We start from the raw sequence: 24,193 nt of genomic DNA, 5'->3' as shown, positions 1-24,193 counted from the left end.
GTTATCCAGATCAGGAAAACAGCTGGAAAGACCACAGAATAACCTCACCAAGAGGATCACTGGCCTCAAGCAGATGCTCTATGCAGCTCAACTGAAGAAACTCCAGCTGTACTCGGTTACATATAACCTACTCAGAGGTGATCTCTGCCTGACATACAAGGCCATGCCCAACCCAGAATTGCTGGACATGCTCCACCTAAAGAAAACCGGGTCTATAACACATTATCGAAATTCCAAAATGTCGAACACCATCAGCTCGACCTTGGAATTTCGAAATGCGATATGCTCGAACGCTCAGAACAGCAAATTTTTTCCAAGGAAAAAAATTTGCTGTTACGAGAATGCACACACACAGCACAAGCACACCAAAATAAATAATCCACACACATACACTTCACAAAACCCTACACTAAACCATATATGCACTACTAGCTATCCACTTACCTTAACTCAACCCGAACCATAAGGTCCGTAACTACCGCACACTCACCTTACCCGCTCCTTAACCGTTAAGTTCTATCACACACTCACCTTACCCACTCACTAACCCTAAGGTCCTTTTTGCACACTTACCTTCATTCACACACTTACCTTTACCCGGTCCATAACCTTCACTCCACAGTCGAGGAAATAGTGAAGTTGCAGAAATGGCCCACCGAATACTTTCCCTAGGAAAGTATTCGATATTCTGCAGCTTTGCTATATTCAGCGTTCGGTGCATAGGGTTCGATATTATACGTTTTCAGACTTCAATGTTATAATATAGACCCAAAAAAGCCATATCCATGTGAGCTACATGCTCTAGAGATCTAAACCTCACCACAACAATAACTAGGACGTGCTGGAGGGATAGATTCCTGTCCCAGAGACTTCCCATGCTCTGGAACAAGATTCCAATCTATATTAGGTAGAGCTCCTCACTAACCCTCTTCAAGAGAAACCTTGACGAGTGGATGGGAAACAGAAAGTTTACCCTGGGGATCACTTTTATGGCTCTGCTGGACAGAGGCACAAGGATCTAATCTAAGGGGGAAGCGAAAGCCAACACATTCCGGCTAGGCTTATAAAAGCCTTCAGGCAGATAGCCTAGTACCTACCTATGAACCTATGAAAAACAGAACTGTTTTAAGGCAACCCAAAACACAATGTAGAAATAAAACTTTAAGAAAGACAGACTTCCATCAACAACATTAACATGGATTTGAAATTATATTTTTTCAGACAGCTTGGCTAGAAGAATGCTGTAAAGCATATGCATGACAATTTTAAGGCATGTAATTTACATGAATTTCATAGCACGCACAAACGCATGATTTAATTATGTGCTGTGCACTTTAAATCCCTCCCTTCTTCCAGTAAACTACTTAAAAGCAGGATTACCAGTGAGAGTAGCGTTGCCAAAGATGTACGCAACAGGCACAATAAACCTTGTTGGTGTAGTATGAGTGTGACAGGGGTGGGGGCTTTCAAACGGATTTTCTCTAACACACAGCTTTGTTCTTACTGTTGTCAAAAACATTCCTGCACTTCTTACAACACATAAAAAAGGACTAGGCATAAGGATTTTTTTTATTTCCCTCTAGATAACTCAGAATGTTTGGTTTCTTGTTTCAACAGATAATACTTCTTAATACCACATAAAGTAATGTAGCCTAAGCAGACAGTGAGGAAACTGCATGCCTTATAATTTCAAAATTTAAACTAGTCCAAAATAAATATAGCTTTTTACTGAACTAGTTGATAAGCAGCATGCTCCCTGCATCATTCATCACTTGTCTGGTCCAGCAGACATTCTTGCTTTAACATGGCCATTCAGAGTAGTACCCTGCTCAGGGAAATGAAGGGAGTGATCGTAGAAAGGAAACCTATTCTGAGAGACTTGGCAGTCAAGTATGAAAACACCCATTTGCTGTTTCTCCCAAACAAAAAAAAAATCAGGAAAGTCAATCATGCTCATTTTTGTAAGTATAGGACCCAAGATGTAAAAAGACTGACACCTGTCACACAACAGAATGCACTTCCTTAGCTACTCTGTGGAAACAAAACAACATCTGAAACGTAGCTGACGCTGAAAGTTGAAATACAGTCAGTACAGTTCATAAAGTAATAAAGATGCATTTATTCACAGATATGAGCACGTATTCAAGCACCCATGCTACTTGCACAAACAAGCACATTTGTGAATTTTGTTACAAATAAAAACACATCATTATATGCTTTCTTCCATGAAGAAATGTTCTACCAAGAAATAAACAGATCCCTTTCATTATAATCAAGCAAGTGATGAAGCATAGCAATGCAAAAGCAGTCATCCTCAAACACAAGCTTTACATATAAGCAGAAAAATGAAAACATTAAATCTTGCAAGCAAACTTCAGTAAAGAGAATATACAGACATAGACATTTATATAGACTCTTATCATTGATACAGATTTCCCACATATGTTAGCATTACTGCCTGCCAATAAAACAGACCCAGGAAAGATCTAGAGCTCTTACTGTGAAGTACATTCAGTGTCATGCCCTTTTATCTAAATACTCAGTAAACTCCATATATCTAGTGTACTCAAAGATATGGATACAGAAACCATCATCCATGTGTGTATCCTGATAAGACATGCATAGAGTTGCTGACAAGTACTTTCTAATACTAGCATTGTTTATGTAAACAAAACATGTACAGTAATAAGGAATCATTAACAGATGCATATGTTTAAAATCATACTATTACAAAACACATGTGCACGCACACATGCACACACACACACACACACACACACACACACACACACACACACACACACACACACACACACACGCAGAATCATAATACACAAAAACAATCATGCACCTACTCTTATCTTGATATCCACAAATCATATAAAAGAGCCCCTACACATAATGCAAACAAACATAAATACATACTTCAATTCTGTATACCTGTAGGCAAACACAGAGTCATGCACATAAACACTTGCATTCAGAGATACTGGCAAACATACCTGGTGATGCATGTCTTTTTCAGAGAGCTGATCTCTGTATTCCTGCCACAGTCAGAAAACTAGAATATACAAGAGTATTTGTCTCATTTCCTTTGTACTAGAAATTGCCACATTCTGTTTGCTATACAAGAAAAGGATGGTATAAAGTTTCTGTTCTGTAGTTTCTAACTTCAGCTAGATATAAAGCTCAGTGAAAAAAAACATAAATAAACCCAGAGACAGGTAGTCACTGTCTTGGATTCCTTCTCTTTCTCTTCAAAGTGAAACCTTTCACAACTCTGTCAGTGACAATGATATAGGATTAGTATTACAACAAGCTGTCTAAAATCATCAAATTTCTCTTTCTCAATGCAATATTATTATTCCCCAGCAGACCTACCTTTTGCCAAATTGGTTCTTTATGCACAGCGCTGTTCAATGGAGACTCAGTGATGAAGACAGAGAAAGCAACAGAGAGCGAGAGAGAGATGGAGAGAGGGAGAGAGAGAGAGGGAGAGAAGAGATGTGACAGTCTGCTTTCTTACTGATGTGGGTGGTTTGTAAAATTCATGTATTACATTTTTGCACAGGCATAAAAAAGCCCACATGGAAAATTCCTACATCTGTGAAGACTGTGCAGATAATATACATGAAAAGGCATTTGGGTGGCATTTCAAGCTGTATGTTCTTGCTACACCCTGTGCCTTCATCACACTCAAAACTGCTTGCTTGTTATAATTAATGAGATGTTCCCTGTCTTCTCCTGCAAATAGCCTCACATCAGAAGTGTTATTTCTTCAGATGCGCAGTTATGCTTCTGCTCTGCAAGGCAAGCTCAACAGATGTACATTCACGCAAGGAGAAATAAGCTTAAGACACAGTAGTATATCTCTCTAATTATCAGATGCCAGAACAGCAGTTACATGCCAGTATGAGCAAATATCCTGCAGACAACTTTCTGTCTTGCATCCCATGCAAGAGAAGGTTAGACTGTGTTAGCCTGGAGCAAATACTACTGGTCAGGTTGAGCTGCCTAAAGCAGACCAGCTGAGGCTGACTGTGATAACTCAGTAAAACGATAGTTTGGAAAGGGAAGATGATGGTGCAGATATTAATTCTGTTATAGTGCTACATAGGAAGGTCGCAGGTTTGAACTCCACCAATTACCAACCTTCCCTTTTTGAAATCTTTGTAAGACTTGTCAGTGATATTATTAATTTACAAGAAAAAGAGGAAAATAAAAACAAAACGTCACTGTTCTCATATCTCCAAAACAGGAAATGTGTATAAATATGCAAGGAGTAAAGGAAAAGAGTTACACAGCAGCATTTAAAGCAGGGAAGCTCTGTATAAGGTAAAATAAGGAATTCATATTTTACAGACTAAATTGCAGTCTTTTAAAATGGTCTTCTTGAGAAGAATAAGTTACCATGTATCCTCAGCCTCTAACCTGTGCACTGTCAAAGATTTTGAATACAGAAAGAAAAATTAGTACTGATTGAGATTTAAGAGCTGAAATCTGGATGTGCAAGACATTTTATTCCCCTATACTGAATGAATACAGGATTTTTTCTGCATGGGTACAAGAACACAAAGGTATTGTAGATTTTTTACTGCGTATTCAAAATTACCAGAGTACAAAACTGATGAACTAGTCATTTCAAAACAAATTTCACTTCATTAATTATACTGTACTAATTGTAAAACTAACTAGCCTAATTACAGGCCGGATCACATTTTGCCAGTTCTTACATGAGTTGATTAGAGATATGCAAGGGAAAGGAACCATTATAGCTGACAATAGTTAATTACATAAAATTAAATTCTAATCCATGTTACTACAGGTGTAGATGTTATGTCTGGAGTATATGTTATTAGTTTAAATGCACTGATTCTGATGCAGTCTTGTCAAGCATGATTCTTTATATGAACATTCAGTAAAAGTATGGGATTTCCAAATACAGTTTGCTGCTCATTGGATAAAGATGTTATTCATCAAAAAGTATGGCAATGCTGATGAGCAGCATATGGAGCATGTCGGGTGTCAATTTTGATGTTTGGAGGTACAGCAGCACATTCAGAAGGTGCAAGTATTGAGCAACACTGAACACGAGGTGACAAAAGTGGGACACTATGCACTCCTGTAGTTACTGAGCTTCATTAGCTTGAATGATCAACAGATGTTTCACTGAGGCACTGTTAACATGTGACACATAGAGGAGAAAGCTTCACAATATAACCATATATATCAAATGTGTCCTTTTATGTTCCTGCTTGAGACACTGGATTATCTCATGTGGTTTAGTAAGGAGATGCTGAAACAATTTTGAGCAGTAGAAATACCTTTCTCCTTGACTTTGTGAGTGTATAGGGTTAACAGTAGCCTGGTTGTACATTAAACCAAAGTATGCATATACATGTTGGAATGTGCACTAGATGTTTACTCAGGTTACCTGGGCACACACCTGTTGATATATGCACTAGATGTTTACACAGGTTACCTGGGCACATACCTGTTGGCATGTGCACTAGAGGTTTACTCAGATTGCCTAGGTACACACCTGTTGGAATGTGCACTAGATGTTTACTCAGGTTACCTCAGCACACACTTGTTGGAATGTGCACTAGATGTTTACTCAGGTTACTTGTGCACACACCTGTTGGAATGTGCAAAAGATGTTTACTCAGGTGACCTGGGCACTAGTATTCTTCTCATGGCATTCAAATCAGTTTTCTGCACCACTTAGTAAATTGTGCTCTAACTGTTGAAAGGCTTAAGTGATATCCTGAGTTGGGTGGAATGCACAGGATGACCCCATTTGAATTGTAATCCTTATCTCAGGTCTGCTCCATGTCAGTGTCTGAACCTTGTTGACTGGCCAGCCTTTAAACTGGATATTCTGTTATAAGTGAAAAACCAGTACTTTTGGATGCTGGGTAAGAATTGTGCATGGGATGCTTTAATAGCGACTTGTGCAGATTATGTATTAATTACATGTGACTGTTGCTGCTAAGTGGTACATGTTGAATATATTTTGTGGGAAAACAATGATCTTTGTTTAACCATTCCTGGCACTTAATATTCATAAAAGCATATCGTGCAGGTGAACATTTTGCTGGTAACACACAACACCACACAGATAAATGGAAGGACAGAGATTTTGCTGTTCTGCAAGCCCTATCAATTATTTTAAAGAATGTATTATCAGAATCAGAATCACATTTACTGGCTAAGTATGCATACATACAAGGAATTTGACTCCTGCTTCAGTGACTCTCCAAGTATGACTTACATAAACAGCATACATGCAAGTATTAAGAAAAAGACAAAAAAGTAAATATACATATACATGTACATATACAGTACATATACATATACAGTACATGTACATATGCATACATACATATAAGTAATAGGATTTGTGTAGTGGCTTCTGCTTTTTAACAACTGTGGAATTTAATGTGGTATAGAGTACGGGGTTTGGGAGACCATTAATTGCCACTATGTGATGTGATGTGGTCAATGTTTGTGTCCTGTATATCTTGAATGAGCTTTCTTTGCAGTGCACATCTATCTGGTACCACTACCACAAGGCTGAATGCCACATCTATAGAGCATTTTACTTTTTCTGCCTGTAGAATGTTTGTTGGTTTCCTGGAGTGTCTGCTCTCTGTTCATCTGCATCATGAGTCCAGCTACTGTGAAGCCTAGCCTATGTGAATGTGAATGTGAAGACCTTTACTGGAGCATTTATCCTCCTTTGAGGACCATTCTAATGGCTCATTCTCTACAATTTCTGGTTATTCTGATACTTGCAGATCAGTAATGCCTGATGATACACACTCCTTTTTTATCGTACATGTAGTCATCTCTGTATAATGTATTATACTGCGTTATGTTGTGTTTCTAATGGGAAGGTGCTAAGGATGCCACCTATACTACCTATAATGTATGTGTGCGGGGCAGTATATACTGCCTCCTTGCCACAGTGATCTCAGAGTTGTAACTGTGTATTAATGTAGCCTTTTAAATAATGGTGCTTTCTGTGTCTGTATGTGTTTTTGTGCAGCTGCATTTACAGATACTGTGCACTGCAATACATGAGAGATATTTGCAAGTATGATTTGTGGTGACTATAACGTGTTGTGTTATATCTATTCTGCATTCTATAAAGTATTTGTTTTTTATGCTGTGGGTTTTATTGCCCTTTAGAAAAAGTCAAAAACAGAATGGAAATCCTGATTGACTGAATGGGCTATTGGTAACCCACAAAGCCTGAGAGACAGAAGCACAGATAAGTCAAAGAAATAACAGAACTTTTGTCCAGTTATGAAAGAAATTTGACAATTATGGACCTGGGAGAAGCAGAAGCTGATGATGGCACTGGTTTCCCTATTGCTCTGTGGGCTGTCTCAATACCATTAGATAAGCTTTCCTTTAAATCAAGTAATTCTGGGAGCCAAGTATTTAAGAATAAAATGATGTTCTCACCCTCAGCCTTTTCAGGAAGACCAAAAATCCTTATATTAGTTCTTTCTTTGTTTTCTAGGTCGTCGAGCTTGTTGGTTAACCAATTATTTTGTTGGGTGAGAAATTCACCCTGGTTCTCTTCTTCCTTGAGCCTTCCATCAGTATCAGTAAGTGATGTTTCAGTGCCTATTCATTTGGATCGTTGTTATTGAAGAATCTCTTTTTTAAAATGTCAGTTTGATTTGACAGTTCTCTCTAAGACTTTCAAGTTTATCTGTAAATTTGTCCATCTTTAATGAGAGATCCTGAAGAGTGGAAGACATCTGTTGTATATCCTTCTTCAGCAGAGATTCAGAATTCTTTATGTTGCTCATTTCCACAATGATGTTTTTTCTCCAAAATATTTTGATAGGAAAATTTTTAGGTAAAATCCTCAAACTTGGTATATCTTTAGATTAGTAGTTTAGCAACTATTTTGTCTTGTTTTCAAAGAAATTAGATAATTTAATTTCCTGTAATTTGGTGTAGTTTAAGGAGCTCAAAATAATGCTGCTAATAGTTGGCCATTCAAGCCAAGTCATTCAAGTAAGCTTGGAGGAAAAGCCCACTAACACCATATAAGAATTGACAATGATTATTCATCAAGAGTCTTAGAGCAAAGAAAGAAAGCCTGGCCATTAGTAAGATTGTTAAAACCAAATAAAATAAAAACCCATCTCATATACCCATCAAAAATCAGATTTTTTTTCTCAAATGACTTAAAAACTTTCAACACTATAGAAGGAACTATCTCCTTCATCAAAAACAACAATATAATCCCCATTCCTGAAGATATGGACTGGTCAAGTTCTTCCACATTAAAAAGATCTCCTGAGAAAAATAACAGGTCAGACATTGGGAAAAAGAAACAGAAAACTGAGCTTAAAAGCTATAAGCAGCTACTAAATCTTGAGTTTTAATCTTCTGAACAAAGTGAAAAAGTATGTATTCTTATATGTCTTCTTTACCTTTTAATATACTACATGACTTTATTGACAACTTGCTTTATACATAAAGTATTTCATAATTTCTAGGTATTTGAATCTCTAAAATACATAATTGGAGGGTTTTGTCTGCTGTGATTGAGCATTGACCCCATACTCAAATGTTTATTCACTTCACTAATTATTAGCCTTTTAAGCTAATAACATTAACCTAGCACTATTGTAATGATTTGTCCCTTTATTTACATGACGTGACATGAAAACTACATTTTTTTTGTAGTAATGCTTTACAGTTAACTGATTTTTGTTCTCTGGGATTTTTTAAGTTTCATGTTCATTGTTGATGTGGGAAACAAAATTTACAGAGATAAAACGTCTTCATTATGTATTGTAATGGTTTTCATGCTCAAATCATCCTCACACTCTCTTTTCACATCTTGAGCGCATGTATGTACTCGAGCTTCTTTTACATAGCTTTTAACAAACAACGATCCTTCTATGAGCTTACAAAACAAATTCCGTATCTGTCTATTTATACAAAGCAAAGCCAACTACAGTTTCATTTAATTTATCACAGATCCATACTCTTTATTGTTAACTATACAGTATTTCCTGTATTGTTTATTGTAGTCTGCCTATATTCATAGCGTACATATTACGAACAACTTAATTTCAACATTAAAGGGAAAAATAAGAGTTGATTTAATCACCTTATACAGCATTTCCTTCTAGACTAGGAGACATCACAAAATGATAGGAGTCTGCTCCATAGTTACATAGCTGCGCCCATACACGCACTGTTTTGAAGTTCTTCTTAAAGGGGAAATAAAATTTAAACTTCTTAGCTACAATGGCTAGTTTTATTATTAACACACGATTACCTAGGATTGTCCAACTTTAAGTACCCATTTTGATTAGTCAAAAGACTAATTACATATAATTTAGTCTGCTTACATGTACACTCTTCAAGTTATAAGACATTTACTGGACACACAGCTAATATATATTTATTTAAATGTGGCAGCAGTTCTCAAATTTCTGAAATATTTTAAATGCTACTCACTGTGATGATTCAGTGCACCTGGCAGAGTTCCTGTTTATGTTTTAGCTTGTGAGCAATATGACTATCAAGGTCATGTCAGAGCAAGCAATATATAAGTTTTTTAAAAAATATATACTTATTTCTGTTAGCCAAAAGCCCATTCTCCTTTGGACTGTCTAGGATCTTTTTGATTGGCTTGAATGATTTGTGCTGTTTCTACTTACTTAATTTTGGATTTTTGTGTTTATTTCATGGCCTTCTCACAGACATATAGTTCAATTTGAAAATCAGTTGATGAAATGAAGCAAATCTTTAACCTTGTTACTGGTCAAACACTGCCTATGTCCTTCTTCATCTGCAGGTAAGAAGTGGTAATTTTAGCTTTGTAAATCATTTTTTTGGTCCCTCCCCTATTTGTAATACATAAATGCTTCTGAATAGAATTAATACATAGTCTGTTCAGTGTGCAACCACGGGATAAAGAAAAAAAAAAAAAACATGTGGTCCATATATATGCATTTACCTAATAACTGTCAGAAATTCACCATTTCCTGGCTTTTGTGATTTCAGTTCATCTTAAGGTCTGAGTGTATATGGAAATGGACAAGTTGTGTGGAATCTAAGACCAGTTTTAAATATATTTCACAGTTGAATGTTTTGGTATTTTGTCATGTATACTTAAATAACCTCATACAAATAACTTGAGAAGGTATTCTTACCTAACATAGCACTTTATCAGGGTTGGTAAAGTTTAATTATTCATCTTTAGAAAATTGTTTTTTGATGTCTATTTATTTTATAGAGGAAATCATTTCACTTTCAGGAAAGTTTTACAATTATTCTGTGGTAGAAGCCATTTGTGAAAACTTAACAAAACTAAGTTAAAATTCTTAATTGGCAGCTATTTTATTTTTATATTGCAGACAGCTTAGCCAACTAAATTCTATTTTTGATTATTGTCGTAAGATTTTCAAAAAGTATCACTTCAACATCTATACCTTTCCAGAAATTACTTAGGCATAGATCTATTAAGGTCTATCAGACTTCTTAACTCATAAATTGTAAGTATTGTCAGAAGGATGCAAGAAAGTTTTATTTATCTTGACTCAGGCTATACTAGTTTATTTTTGATAGTTACATTACTAGTTAAAATATCTTATTTATCGGTGAAATAAATCCTTGTCATTGGTATTTGTATCCAAACATATATGCTGTTCCACATTTAATAGGAACAAATCCATTAGCCTCAGGCAGTAATCTTTTCAGAATCAATGCCTTGTTGCTATAATGCCCATATGTATATGGCAATTTTTGATGGTATTAAATCCTGCAAATATTTTTTTTAAATAACTAACTTCTAAACATTGCAGCTGTAAGATAGGTCTCTCTAACATATTATAATTGTCTAATTAATGTTTTTGAACTGTTTCTGTGCATATACTAAAAAGACACTAAAACAGAATAAATATGTTAAGATGTTACTAATACTGATTTATTTCTGATATTATTACATTAGCTCTCAACTCAACTGGACAGTATAATATCTTGCCCTATATCATAGAGAAGTTCATCATATTACTTTATCAGTTGTCAAACTAAGAATAGTTAACTGAATATTATAGGTTGTTTTAATTTTCTATATGATTCTGATTTATACATGTGTTTATTCAATAACTATATGTGAGAATCTCAAATTAAAAAATAACTTGACAGATTGACGCACTCTGATATAACTGTGACAACTAGTATGAATCCTGTTTTGCATTTTACTTATTGACGGCCATTTAAGCTGTCATCTGGATTGATTAGACTATTGAGAAAAGGTATGCCAGAAGATATATGGGGTTTTTAATGATTATTATCTACTCCCATGTTCTTAGGGAAGTATCTTGAAATAAAATGGTCCTTATTGCAAAATTTCTCTAAAACATGCCCTGTTAGGTCACAAGTGAACAAGAATTCTATCAAAGCATAATTTATAACATCATAAAATTAATATTTATAAAATTTATTTAACAAAGGTTTTTAAGTTTCTTTAGGGTAAGATATAGTTATTTTATTATTGTGTATTGGGTTATACATATGAACTCTTTTTCACATTTTTGCATAAGGAAAATGCGATAGCAATCACTTTCTTCTATTTTAACTTTAATTCAGTTAACTTATATTATTATCTTTCTCCTGTAACCATATCATTGCTCAAGCTCACTTTGTTTGATTTATCTTTTAGTTTGATGAATAATCTGCTAGAGCAACTCACATCTATCAGATTAGGGGTGGCTTTCACTCCATGTTTGAAATTGGTTTCTATGATTAATTCATTTCTTATAAAATATGTATTTAATTATAATTTCTTATTTTTTTATTAGTCTGGCCTAAGATAAACTATCATTACCTCTGTAACATATGAAGAATATGCATATTACCGATATCATTATCCATAATAATTATTAATAATATTATACAACATTCAGTCTTAGTTAATACCATGATTAAATCTCATTCAAATGTAACATACTAAATTGAATTAACATTACTATCTCTAAATGTTAATGGATTAAATAATCCAAGGAAAAGAGCCAATCTTTTAAAATACTTAAAAATCAACAAGATACAAGTAATATTTTTACAAGAATCTCATTTTAAGGCTAACAATAAATTTGTGTGGAATCCCAAGGATTACACAATACTATCTCACTCATCTTATAAGAAAAAAACAAGAGGAAACATTATATTATGGAAAAAAGTATCACTATGCTTCAGATTATCTTTAAATATGAAGATAAGGAAGGACTACCAGCAACACTAGTAATAAAATATAATAATAGAATTTGGACTCTAGCTAATTTTTACTGGTTTCCAGGTGTAGGAATGGCAACAGCGAGGAAGCATATAAATATAATTAATACAGTTCAAAAAGGGGTCCTAATTCTGGGTGGAGATTTTAATTGCATCACAGACAATTCTAAGACTAGAAATAGTAGTCCTATTCATCTATCTCCAATAGGGAAAGCTCTTAAAAACTGGACAAGTGGCTTAAATTTGATTGACACCTTTGTGTATAAAGAAACCTCTTTACCATATTCACATAGAGATTATAGGTTCAATATTCAAACTAGAATTGATAAACTTTACATATCCCAAGATCTAAAGATGAAAGTAATTAATTTTACAATTTTACCATGTTCTTTCTCAGACCACAATTCCCTTATTCTTAAAATGGAATCTGACTTTTTAAAAAATTAAACCCAACAACTACAATTCCTGCCTATATTATTAATTTAAAGGAATTCAAACCATGGCTACATGCAGAAATAAATTATTTTTTTAGAAACTAACTATTCAGAAGATAAAAATACAGTAATTTTATGGGATACATTAAAGGCTTTTTTATATGGCAAACCTTTTTCATGGCACAAAAACAAAATCAAAGAATGGGAATCAGAACTGTAGGTTATACAAAAACAATTGATTTAAACTTAGATGATTCCATTGATGCTTCCACAAAGAAAAAAGGAATATATCAGCTAAATAAAAAATATAATGAAATATTAACACATAAGACCAATTTAGCTTTAGAAAAACTGAAAATTAACTCATATTCAATGTCTCCTAAACATTTACATAATGTATTAATGATAATCAAAAAATCCACTGAAAATAGTATCACAAAAATTATACGAGGATAAAAGTAACAGAGTAGTTTCAGATATTACTGATATTCTTGATGCTTTTAAACATCATTATTCTGATCTTCAAACCACTATTCCTCTTAACTCAAATTCTATAGCTATAGATATAAACTTATCTAATATAAACAAATTACCAGAGAAAATAACAATAGACTTACAACAACAAATTTCACCAAAACAGATAGTTGATAACATTAAGCAAAGCAAAAATAATAAAGCTCCTGGAATAGATGGAATCATAAATGAAATATATAAATTATTACCAACTCCTGCCTTAACTTTATTTCACAATGTTCGAAATGTAATTCATTCTCAGCATTTGGTTCCTCCCTCTTGGAGATTTTATTTATTTATTTATTTAACATTTGTTGACCGAGAAAGTCCGATTAGGTTCCACAGAGCCTGTTTTCAGCGGAGGCCCGGGGATAAATGCTTCAGACGCATGTCTTTTTTAGAAAGTGTGAGGAAACCAGAATACCAGGAGGAAACCCACGCGAACGCAGGAAGAACATGCAAACTCTGTAAAGAAGGCACCCCAGACAAGAACTGAACCGAAGAACCTCTTGCTGTGAGGTGACAACATTAACCGCTGCACCACTGCGCCACCCAGCGATAGAGATAGAGATATTTTCTAATTAACCCTATTCTAAAAGAAAATAAAAATTCAACTTTGTGTAGTTCTTATAGACTTATTTCACTTTTTAGCAATGATTATAAAATCTTTACATCCATCTTAGTAAAAAGGATCAAGAAATCCTTAATAAACATTATACACAAAGATCAAACAGGCTTCATTTACAACAGACAAGCACATGACAACATTCAAAGGATCCTCACTCTTATAGATGTTATTAATAGAGATAATTTAATTGCCCTTGATATCAAAAAAGCTTTTGACACATTACAGTGGAACTTTCTTTTTAAATCACTAGAAAGTTTTGATTTTTCCTCCCAATTTATACAGCTGATAAAAAGTCAATATAGTAACAACCTTGCTTATGTAAAACTTGGCCCATTTACTTCAGAAGCCATAAAAATTACCAAAGGAACTAAACACTAAAGCTATTGAAATATTTGCAATTACTATTCGTCAACCACCAAAAATAACTGGTATTAAAATTTATGGACAATTCCACTCTAAAATCATGCTTTTTGCAGATGACATTCTTCTAACTTTAGGAGTTTCAGAAAAATCTCTCAGAGAATTAGATTTACAAACTACTAGATTTTATCTTAATTGAGGTTCAAGAATAAGTAATAAAAAATCCAGATATATGATATTAAATAGAAAACATAACACACATTTTAACTGAAATCACATAACTGGCACATTAGTATCATCCATAAATTACTTAGGAATAACCTTATGTGATAACATAAATACAACCACAACCACAAATTATACAAACACTCTGTCTACCATAAAATCACTAATAGAAAAATGGAACAAATTGTTTTTAAATTTTGAAGGCAGACTACAATTAATAAAGATGATCTTACTTCCAAAAATAAATTATATTGTCCAAGCCATTCCTATATCTCCAAATGAAATGATATTAAATGACTTTAACAAAATCTTACTAAATTTCTTATGGTTTCCAAAAAGAAATAGAATTGCACTTTACCATCACATTAGACCATGGAAACAGGTGGGGGGGGGGGATAAACTTTCCAGATCTTGATTCCTATATTAAGGCTTCCATTCTCAAATTAGCCATTAATTGGATGGATCCTAATTTCTCATCTGCATGGAAATCCCTTCATACAATCATGGTTAGCTGGTAATCTCTTAATTGATAATCAAAATGTCAATCTATGGTATATACTTGGCATTAGTTTACAATATAATATTGCAAAACCTACCAAAGTAAATATAATAAATCATATTTATAGTAATATCAGAACATTTATAAACTCAAACCTAGTTGTAAAACTCTGGTGGGATCTATTAATCCCCTTCAGGATTACTAAAAATTATACCAACAGAATTCACAAAAATGTCTTCCAAGACTGGGATTCAAAACAATTCATCTGTTGGCAAACAGTATTACAGTCTCATGAAATAAAAAATATTTATATCTCAGACTCTGATTGGATTATCTTAAATGGTATTCTTTCTCATGCTCAAGGCCTTTGTAGAATAATAAATAACTCTTCATTTAAAACTAAACCTGAGGTGATTTTTCATATTCAAAATCTGAAGTACAACAATCTGACTTGGCCTAACTTAATCTCTAATCTTTACAAAATTTTAATAAACTATAAAACTATACCAAAACAAAAATTTTGGAAGTTTATTGATAAAGGCCAAATTTTAAATGTATCTCCAGAAGTCAAATCCAACCTATTATACTCTGTGAAATTAATTTCCAATCTACAAATGTGTAAAATCTTTACGTGGAAATTCTTAGACAAAGCGTTTTATATTCCCAACAAAATTGCTAAAATACAATCATCTGCTTCTGTTGTTTGTTGGAGATGTTCTATGGAATGTTCAGCTGATTGGGAACGCAATATTTATGGCTGTAATAAAATTAATAAGTATTGGGTTGACATAGATAAATTTTGTCAAGCTTTATTTTCAGATACATTTATTTTATCCAAACCCCTAATTCTATTGAATGTAAATGTCATGAATACTATGACAAGAAACAATTTTTATCTCCTCGACTATTTTAGCAGTGGCAAGAAAATGTTTAACTAGAAAATGGAAATCATCTGCATCACCCACCTTTGAAGAGTTTTTATTATTATTGGAAGAATCTGCTCTCACAGAAATAAAAGTCAAGAAAGCAAGAATTTACCCCAGGAAATGAACTGACTGATAATCCTTGGATCAAAGTTCTTGGTTTAATAAAAACTCTTAAAACAACTAATTCTTTATAATTTTGACTGAATGCTATTTAAATATTCTGAATGCATATTGGTAAAGGAATAGTTCTATTATTTCTTTTTTGTGAAACATTTCTCATATTAGGCCAAATGTAAATATTGTATATAGTTATCTATTCAAAACTTACACTAGAATGTTTGTACTATTTTCATGTGTTTAAATTTAATAAAAATATTTGGAAAAAAAAATAAATAACAGAAATTAATCAACTTGCCCATAGAACATTAAGAAACCTCCAAACTACAATCATCAGATCTCACCGGTGGTAATCCGTATTTCAAACTGCACACACACATCATCATCATCATCATCAAGATATTATGTAAGAGATTTATGACTATAAACTGAACATCAGTGTCATTAACATCAGTAAAAATTCGGACTGAACCAGCAGGTCACTTTTACTTGTTGAGAGAAAGAATGAGAGGAAATTTTCTACTCATGATTTGTGGGGAAATGAAGCTGGGGACTATAGTTTACATTAAACTTAATAATGATGATGATAATAATTAACAGCATTATTGTTATTATTGTAATATTATTATTAATACTATTATTATCATTAGCCAGTCCAGGGTGGAGCATAATACATTTTTTAATCTAACAGTTTTGTGACTTCAGACAACAGTCATTTCAAATCACTGTATGCAGTTGTTTGATGATGCTGTGCTGTGTACCTGTAGTGCATGGGCCACTGTGATTTTACTCCAATATTGGGAAAAAGACAACTAAGTCATGTGCTGCTCTACCAGGAGATCTGATATTAATAGCACTAAAAGTATTTAACAATTGTTAAGCATCTTTCTAAGAGCTTTTAATACTGGGACTTGAACTAGGCACGGAGTGCTACCAGTGCTGCTTGCTAAGGGCTTTACTGACTTTCAGAAGCCAGTAAAACACATTTCTTTCTCTTTTGTAAGCAGTAGTATATGGAGTAGATAAGGCTCCATGCACTTCAAAGAATTATGGTCGGGTCTCTGATCATAACTTTGATTATGTGTTCTTGATGTAGATCCCAAGATTTGCTCTCAAGCTTCAATCTTGAGACGAATTTCTTGACATCCATGCCTCAAACACATAATGCAGTTACAGATCTCATAATGACTGAAACACTTAGTAGAAACGTCATCCTAAGGACGAACTAAGGCACTGTATGGGCACATCTACTCATACATGAATTGTGCCATCCCAAATTGAGCCAAGATGCTCTCCTCCAAAAAAATGAAGCCAATCTGGTGGTCCCCTGCCATAAACAAACTTTACAACAAAAGGAAAAAACTGTTTCAGAAAAGAGGAAAATCCCAGGATGCAAAAAAGTCCTTTACCAGCCTCACTAAGAAGCTGAGATCCCTCATAAAATCTTCAAAAGCTAGTTACGAAAATAAAATTGCCAAAGATTCCAAAGACAACCACAAGTCATTCTATAACTATGTCAAGAATCTAAATGGAAATGCTCAGATCTGCTCTGAGCTATAACAGAATAGCATTAAATATGCTGATCCCAAGGATATTGCCAGTACCCAGGCAGATCAATTCAGTGCCAACCTCACCCCCCCCTCACCCACTAAATGGCCCATCTCAATACCAGAAGATTACCAAATGCTGGGAATAACATCCACACATGTAAAAAACGCACTCTCCAAAGCTAAGAATACAGCATTCATGGGACCAGATGGCATCCCGGGCTGTGTACTACATGAACTACAAAATGAACTGACACCTCACTTAAGTGTCATGTTTAATCATAGCCTTACCTCAGGCTTCATGCCCAATGAGTGGCGCACAGCTACAGTTATGCCACTTCACAAGGAGGGATCCACCTTGGATCCCAGAAACTACCACCCCATCAGTCTGACAAGCCTGGTTTGCAAGGCCATGGAACGTATTATCATGGAACTTATAAACAAAGACATTGACAACATTCAAACACTCGACCCCACACAGTTTGGGTTCATGAAGGGCCAATCTTGTCTCCTGAACCTGATTGACTTCTTGGAATCAGTCTCCAGAGCCATGGACGAGGGTAAGGCGGTCCAAACAGCCTATCTGGACCTTGCCAAGGCCTTTGACACCATCCACCACTCTGGAATCATAGATAAACTTACTAAGCTGGGCATTAATCCCTACATCACTCGATGGGTTGCCAACTGGCTTACTGACAAAACCCACACTGTAAAAGTAGCTGACTCCAAATCCGGCTCCAGACAAGTGACATGTGGAGTACCTCAGGGTTCAGTCCTGGGACCACTCTTGTTTGGCATCTACTTCTCTGAAGTACAGGCCAGTACTAAGGGACTCTGGCAAACAAAGTTGGTAGATGACTGCAAACTGAGAGCAATTATTGAATCCCCAAATGATGTGGATACTCTACAAAAGGGCCTTACAAAAACAGATGCTTGGTGCCAGAGCCATGGGCTCAAGCTCAATGCCAAGAAATGTATAGTTATCCCCTTTGGGAGAAAACATGTACCCGTGAATTACCACATAGGTGGCAGTATACTAAACACTGAAAGTGTGATAAGAGGCTTCGGGACACAGGTGGACAGTGGTCTCACCTTCGATAACCACATTGCCACAAGAGTCAGGAAATCCTTCTATGTGGCACACCTCATCAATAAGGGCGTTTCATCCAGAAAAAAGGAGGTCATTATCCCACTGTACTCACCCCTCATTAGACCCATTATAGAATACAATGCCCCATTTGGTATGTACCTCTCAAGACACCTGCAACAACTGGAAAGGCCGCAGAAATACCTCACTAAAAGAATCACAGGTGTAAAGCAGATTCCCTATGCTGACCGCCTTAAAAAACTCCAGCTATACTCTGTCGCATATCATCTACTCAGAGGCGATCTCTGCTTAACATACAAGGCCATGTCAAACCCAGAGCTGCTGGACATGCTACACTTAAAGAAATCCCAATCCCTCAGAGCCATACACTCCAGTGATCTAAATCTTGTCATCACAATAAACAAAACATGCTAAAGGGATGGTTTCCTGACCCAGAGACTCCCCAGACTCTGGAATAGACTGCCCATACATGTCAAGCAGAGCGCCTCTTTGGCCCTCTTCAAAAGGAACTTTGATGATTAGATGGGAGAAAGGAAATTCACCCCAGGGATCACATCAGTCGGCCTGCTAGACAGGGGTCCAGGAAGTAAATAACGTGGGAAGAAATAACCAGGCAATTGTTATGGCTAGGCTTGTATAGGCCCTAGGGCCGATAGCCTAGTACCAACCTATGAACCTATAAACAAGACAATTACAATCCAATACATCAGATCCGAATCCCAATTGAGAAAGGCAGTAAAAATTAATTTAAAGGAAAATAAACTATGTCTGTGCTATCTTCCCCCTGACTGACTTATCTCTCTAAAGTTTCCTACTCATTCTTACTTCTACTTCTGTGTAGCCCTACCTTTCTCCTAGTCTATCTCTTTATTGCAACACTGCTACTCATTCTTTCCTTCATCTCTGCTTCTATTCTGTACTTTATAAATTCTTTCATACTTGACCATCTCTTCTACTATTTTCTACCAATCTTATCTGCCATGGTTTTTAGCTTTTCAAAAGCTAATGCTCTATCTATATTATTTTCTTGTTTCTCTTCACTGTATTCTCTTCATGCTGCAATATATATTCAAATTGCCATGCATGATAACTTCTATTATTTACGTCTATATACATTTTTGTAATACTGTATGTCAAATTAATTGAATGTTTTTCTGTGGAGCTTTTCTCCCCAGGTATCCATTGAAACAGGGCTCTGTCCCAGTTGGACTAACCCCGATAACAAATGTCAAATAAATAAAATAAATAAATAATTTGGCTTGATTTCTTATAAAACAACTAATAAATTGTAATGTGCCTTGGCAATCATTGTATATGATTATTTTGGAACTCAGGTGACATTATTCTCAACAGAACTCTGCCCCACTGCACAGATGCATTCAAAAGTAACAATAATGATTTTATTTTGTTTGCTTTACACTATTATATTCCTAAGTGTAATATTATATTTTTGTACATCTAAACATGATTTCCGTATGACTTTATATTCCTTATTAGGCATTCCAGAGATAAAGCCTGGGAGCACTGGTGACTAACAAAAAATAACTCAGATAGGCAATCATTCCTTGAACTGCACAATAATGCCAAAAAGCATATACAATTAGACAAATCCCTCAACTATAAATCCACCCTAAACTCTACCAACCACAACCCTAAGCAATTCTGGTTCACTATTAACACTATCCTCCACCCAAGGAAGGTTGATACCCCCCAGCTGTCCATTCTCCCCTCCTCCAGCAGTATTGCTGAATTCTTCAACAAACACTTCACTGAAACGATAACATCTCTAAGCAAACAACACTTCATTACAACAGCCCACCCAACTCCTAACCCTAAATCCCCACTCCTCTTTTTTTCTTCACCTCGGTACCTACCTCCAACATAAAAAGACTGTTGTCAAAACTTAAACCCACCAAACTCACAGCTGACAACCTCCCCTCTGAATACTTGAAAATTGCAGCTGATACACTAGCCTACACAATTTCAATTCTAATCAACCATTCCATAACAGAAGGCTATGTTCCCTCGATATGGAAAATATTACACATCATTCCCCTCCACAAAGGCACCCCTCTACTGACCACTCCAATTACCACCCCATTGCTATCCTCTCCCCTCTCTCCAAGATACTTGAAAAATGTATCAACACCGAGGTCTCCAACTGCCTCCTAGCTAGGCCATATCACAGCACTACCTCCACTCTGCTCTCCTTCACCAACACTATAGTTCATCACAAAAACAATGGCCTCTTCTCTACTGCCGTATTCTAGATCTCTCAAAGGCCTTTGACATAGTATCTCATGAGCTACTACTCTCTACTCTCCCCAACCTCTCCTTCTCACAATCAGCCTGCAACTGGTTCCACAGCTATCTACATGGACACCGGCAATCAGTAATCTGGGACGATAACCTATCACCTCGCCTCCCAGTTACTCTCAGAGTTCCTCAAGGGTCTATCCTTGGCCCTCTGCTATTCTCACTTTTCACTAACAACCTACATACTGCCACCACACAAGCATCTGTTATACAGTACGCAGATGACTCTACTCTCATCTGCTCTGCCCCCACCCTACCAGAACTACAACAAATCACGCATTCTCTTCTGTAGAAAGCTGGCTATACAATGCTCAGCTCCTATTCAACCCAAGTAAGACAAAACTTCTTCTGTTCCAACCTTCCAAAGCCACCCAAAACATCCCCTCTTCAACATTCTCACCAAAGACAATACCATCATCTCTCCATCAGAACACACAAAAGTACTCAGTGTGGAAATAGACAACAAACTTAGACTTGACACCCACATATCTCTCACAATAAAAAAAGTTCACAAGAAACTTGGTGCATTATATTGAAGCTATCGATTCCTAACCAGGGTGGCTAGAATCTCCATAGCCAATTCCCAGCTAATCTCTACCCTAAGCTATGCACCCCCCATACTTACCAACCTTAGACAGACAGACCTACATAAGCTGGATGCTTGTTACAACAAAATAGCTAAATTTGCCATTGGAACCTCCTACTGCAGCCATCATTGTATCTACATTAAAGAACTAAACTGGCTAGAACTCCCACAACTCCTTCACTTTAATCAACTCACCCTTGCTCATAAACGTATTAATCACCCCCTTAACATCCCTTCTCTTCAAACCCTTCTCCAACCCTATCACTCCACTAGGCCCCTAAAATCAAGCAACAAAAATCAACTCATTGTTATCAAACCCAAAAACTCAGCAGGAGAAGCCATATTTTCATGTACCATATCTAAACTTTGGAACAATATTCCACCCTCTATAACTACTCTACCTTCCAGCAGCCTTTTCAAGACTGCACTCAAATTCCACTTAAATTTGCACTGGCTTTGTCCTTGTTCTAATCCAGAGTAACACCCCCACCCGTACACCCCCACCTAGACTCCTAACCCAATTATACTACCGCCACTACTAACCACAGTCAGAATTAGCTAGTTGTTTTTACATACTTTAAACTCTTGTCTGACAACTTTGTTACTAATATTATAAACGACAAGAAACTTCTTAACTTGCATCATTTACTGTATATACTGTTGATAATCAATATCTTGTTATTGTATTAAAGCCAACAGCCTGTAATGTTGTTTACTATTGCTGCAACTTTGTATCTCTATTTATCATGTACATGATGTGGAGCTTTTCTCCCTGGGCATCCGCTGAAAAAGGAACTGTGTCTAGTCGGATGTTCCCGGTAAATAAATGTAAATAAAAAATAAAAAATAAAAAAATACTTTTCATTCAGAACTTTAAAATAGCAGTTAAAAAATAAGTTTCAACATAGTATCTTTGCTAACAAAGTTTGCAGATGATTGTAATCAGAGAGCAGAAGCACAGATACGGTTGGGGCAAAGGAGACAGCCACCCTAGCATGATCAGCAGATCATTTTTTATTTATTTTTTGCTCCTTATATAGACATCAGGGTGGACACTGGACCTGCTACTCTTTATTACGAGAGGAGCAAGGAACACCAGACTGGAGAATGGACCATATTACTGTGGGACAGCAGAATGGGGAGACACCAGGAACCAGATACAATGGTTATGACACTAACTGGATATTGTTGTTAAGTCACTCTCTGATACTCAAACACTCCAGAATTATCTTTCCTCAGAAAACTTTCGATATACAAAACATGGTCTCACACAAAATGCTAAAAGTGCATAATCATCATCACTCTCGGTAGATACTCCTTCGACTGCATACTCAACATGTCAACAGAAAACTAAAACATAGGGATCTATGGAGTCGGGCTGATAATTCCACTCTTTTGTCTATCATGTGATAACAGTTATCAGGAAATACTTCAAGTTAGCACAGCCAATTGCTAAAGGAATATTATCAAGTTCTATAAAGGTAATTACAAACCAGTCAGAATTGATCAGACCAATGATCATGTGCAATGCCTCATTATGGAGGCAGTTCACTAAAAATATCAAATAATTAGTTAGATCCCAAAGATTCTTAAGCAAAAATGTCACAAACCTAAAAACCTGTGAGCTATTGAAAGAGGCTTGGAGCTCTAACTATTTTTTCAGTGTTTTATAGATTTCAGAGTAGAGATGTCTGTCTCCCTTAGCACACCATTAGACACCCAGTTTTCCTAGATACAAGAAGTGGGGATATAAAACTTCACCAATAAATAAAACTCAGTGATGGAACAAGTTTATAACCAAGCACTTTCCTAAATTTTAGAATAGCCCCCCCCACACCGCATCTAAAGCAGTAACTTACTATCTTCCTTAAAACATAACTCAGATTACTCAATTGCATGACATAGTTTCAAAAATTTACCCCAGGACTGCCTGGTATGTCCTTTCTGGAGAAAAACAAAAAGTGTTTCTGATAGGCAAGATACTACCAAGGTGTAAATGTTTAAAAGGCTCAATAGAACTGGAATACCTATGTATTATGTACGTATGAGACACAGAAGCATTATTTTCAGAGAGAAATGGATGACTGGAGCTACCTCCCTGAAGAGGGTATAAGATTTTAAAATGTGAGAGAGTTCAAGAAATAAATGGTGCAGATGCAATCCAATTTCTCATGCGATATAGAGAAAAAATACATTGTTTGTTATGTTTGATCTAAAGGATATCCAATGGGAAGAGCAAATGGAAGATATGACAGGCCAAGTGGTCTTCATCTCACATGACAATATATATTTGTATAAAACGTATTAAGACAAATATTTTGAAATAATGCATCCAGAACAAAAACATTATGCCTTCGCAAACTGATGCCCCATGTGGATCATATAGCATTTCGTAGCACTCATTTTTATTGCAGAGTCCACATTAAACTTTTTGCCACATTTTTTTCCAGCTGTGGCTTTTTTAATTTTTTTCTTGCTTCAGTGGCTTTTAAGTATTTATGCTACTGTAAACACTGGTATTGTTTTTCCAGGGTCAGGACTTGTGTTGCCATACTATACATCTGATTCTAGTTTTATTGGTCAGTTTCCCTTCCATTACTACCTTTGTCTATCTGAAATGTAAACCTGTATACCACTTGTTAGCCATGTTTTTATTAA

General features: G+C 35.6%; 1 protein-coding gene across 7 annotated transcripts in view; it reads right to left on the bottom strand.

Annotated features, from left to right (window-relative positions):
* Positions 1-24,193, bottom strand: part of MAG (myelin associated glycoprotein) — a 2,406,588-nt gene that overhangs the window by 1,965,540 nt on the left and 416,855 nt on the right. For 3 of the 7 annotated variants that reach the window (XM_044080480.1, XM_044080479.1, XM_044080484.1), the window contains exons 1-2: positions 3,382-3,584; positions 3,003-3,061 (exon numbers count right to left, since the gene is read on the bottom strand). The exons of 2 other annotated variants lie outside the window; for them this stretch is intronic. The gene's annotated coding sequence lies outside the window, so the exon portion shown is untranslated. Of the gene's footprint in view, positions 1-3,002; positions 3,062-3,381; positions 3,587-24,193 lie in introns of those variants that run through there. 2 more of the 7 variants (XM_044080485.1, XM_044080482.1) reach the window with 2 other exon arrangements.

Source organism: Protopterus annectens, chromosome 8.part0 (assembly GCF_019279795.1).
Source record: "Protopterus annectens isolate FY-2018-M chromosome 8.part0, PAN1.0, whole genome shotgun sequence".
Taxonomy (NCBI): Eukaryota; Metazoa; Chordata; order Ceratodontiformes; family Protopteridae; genus Protopterus; species Protopterus annectens.
This window is presented reverse-complemented; position numbering and strand designations above follow the sequence as displayed.